Here is a 2,737-nt window from a genome sequence, read left to right on the forward strand (position 1 = left end):
ATACGTGACGACCACCACATATAAATTCGACCACCATGACCTAGATTTTGATGCGTACTTTAATTCTAGACAAAAATTTTGCATTTCTATAAAGCCAATTAAAAGATTAGTGCTAAGAAAAAAACCGAAAAAAACCGGCTAGAATCACGGCTTTAGGATCACCTTAACCTGCCAATATACTTGCCATGATACTTAAATATGTAAAAGATGCACATTTATGCAATGGGGGAATGTTCCGTCTTCTTTGTAGTCTTCTATTTATTTATGCGGCAATTATGACTCCTTGCGCGAGAAGCACGCAGATACCTATTTAAATATAAACAAAATATTAGATAGCAAGATTTAAAAATAAAGATAAATATCTTATTTCATATTTTATTAACACAATTGTACGAATATATTATTTAAAAAACTATAGTTAAAAACTATACATATTGTACATATAACAAATTGTATGTAACAATCAATTTTAAGAAACTTTAAACCTAAAAGACGAAACAAATATAAACACATGCATATGGATGTATGAGACGCGCACAAAGTGCATAGTTATAAAAAGTTTTACATGACAGTTTTAATTTCAAGTAACATTAAATCTAAAAGATGAAACAATAAATCCATGCATATAACTAAATGACACACACACACTGTATGTGTTACACATACGAAATACACAGTTATAAAAAATGTTATGAGAGTTAATTTCAAGAAACTTTAAGCCTAAAAGACTAAACAATAAACTCGTGCATATAAATATATGACACACACACACACACACACACACACACACACACACACACACACACACACACACACACACACACACACACACACAATACATATAGTTATAAAAAATGTTATATAACAGTTAATTTCAATAAACCTTAAGCCTAAAAGACGAAACAAGAAATCTATGCATGTAGATATATGACACACACACACAAAACACAAACTTGGAAAAAAAGTACATTACTGTATGGACATACATGCATATAAATATATATTGTTAAATATATCTTTATTTCTTCTCTCCTAACTCTCAGTCATTTGTCTGTACCTCAGCTACTCAATCCACCTCGGTACGAGCCAAAGAGAAAGCGAGAGAGAAGAAAAATTTTCTATAATAATTAACCCTGTATGATTTCATGGAACATATAAATCGTAAACCTAAAGAACAAACGGGAAATAATAAGTTATAAAAGATAATCCATCATTTGACTACTAATTAGCCGAATTTCATAATAATATTATTCGCGCATATTATAGTGAAAATAAGACTGCATGCATACAAACAAGTAAAAAATAAGTCAGAAAAGAAAAGTATTATAAATGTAAAATATTAAGAAGTTTTCTATTTTTTTTAGTGACTTTTTATCAACATTTTTGGATACTTTATTATGTTGAGACAAAGTATAGTAAATACGCATGCGCATAAATAGTTTTATTAAATAAACTGTTGGAAAATTTGGACATGGTGCTTCAAAAGGTACGGCTTGTGCAAGTTCAAATAAATATTTACCAATATTTTTTTAGAAACAATTACTTTCAAAAATATTTTTTCTAATTCATGTATATAAGAACAAAAATTATGACTTGCTACGTTCAAATTTCCAAATTAATTTTCTTCTGTGGTAGTAAAAGAACAATATCTCTCGAAAAGAACAATATAAACTAGTATCATCTATGACAGTTTTGTTTTCATTAAGATAAGTTGTACATTTGTACACGCTTCACATGTATGTATTTGTAGACATTTCTTAATTAAATACCCGCATACATATCTAAACGCATTTTCTTCTGGCAGGTCCATATTGTAATAGTCATGATTGAAGATGTCTAAAATTGGACGCGCCGAAGATGGAATGAACGCAGAAGATGATGAAGGACTCGAACATGATTCTCCAATTAAATTTAACATTTTATCTGTATCTACAGCACAATTTTGCGTATCTGTCTGTTGTAAAAATTTCATCCTGAATAATTTTTTAAAAGCGCTCGTAAACTGTATTGGTGTTGGAGTTAAGCAATTACCGCCTTGTTGTCTAATTGAACCAAAAAAAATTTTAATACAGTCTTGATTTATTCTTCGTGTGCGAAGATATGAAAATCATAACATTTTAATTTATTTCAAAGTAGCATTATACTTCTAATTGTTATTTGCCAGCATTCAGAACAATTAACTCTAACACGTGAACTTTTTTCATTAATTACATTTATATTTTTCATAAAATTTATCATTTGTTCTAAGAAATTAATTTGTTCTCGCTTCCTGTAAATACTTTTCCATATTCTTTAGGGTTATTTATTGCAAAGGAATTTAAAATATCAAATAATTTGTCAAAATGATCGATGAAATCTATTGTTCCTATACTGCCTCACTTGAAAGAAAGCCAGAGGACATCTGAGTACATATGCCTGCAGCTACGCGATTACTAAAAATTTGAACGGCATATTTGACTTTCATTTTTTAAAAACTGGCAGGTTCAATATGATTTTTAGATAGTTTCGGAGCGATTTTAATCCATTGCTTACTATCTATGTTATAAAAATCGACAATATGAGTCCATAAAGCAACTTTGTCCATCTAAAATTCTATACGGTTTGTATAAATTATGGCGTGTTCTTTTCATTAAATGGAGATGAGTATCAAATATGTACAATATTTCTAAATCGTCAACTAAAAAAATTGAATTGTTTATTGAAATGCCCAATTCACGAGACAGCTGCATGAAATTAG

General features: G+C 29.3%; 1 long non-coding RNA gene across 1 annotated transcript; it reads left to right on the forward strand.

Annotated features, from left to right (window-relative positions):
- Positions 1–299: 299 nt before the first annotated feature.
- On the forward strand, positions 300–2,007 carry LOC139811362 (uncharacterized). The gene is made up of 2 exons (XR_011731618.1): positions 300–1,486; positions 1,805–2,007. It is a non-coding gene; the product is annotated as an uncharacterized lncRNA (long non-coding RNA).
- Positions 2,008–2,737: the final 730 nt, after the last annotated feature.

The sequence above is a fragment of the Temnothorax longispinosus genome, chromosome 1 (genome assembly GCF_030848805.1).
Source record: "Temnothorax longispinosus isolate EJ_2023e chromosome 1, Tlon_JGU_v1, whole genome shotgun sequence".
Taxonomy (NCBI): Eukaryota; Metazoa; Arthropoda; class Insecta; order Hymenoptera; family Formicidae; genus Temnothorax; species Temnothorax longispinosus.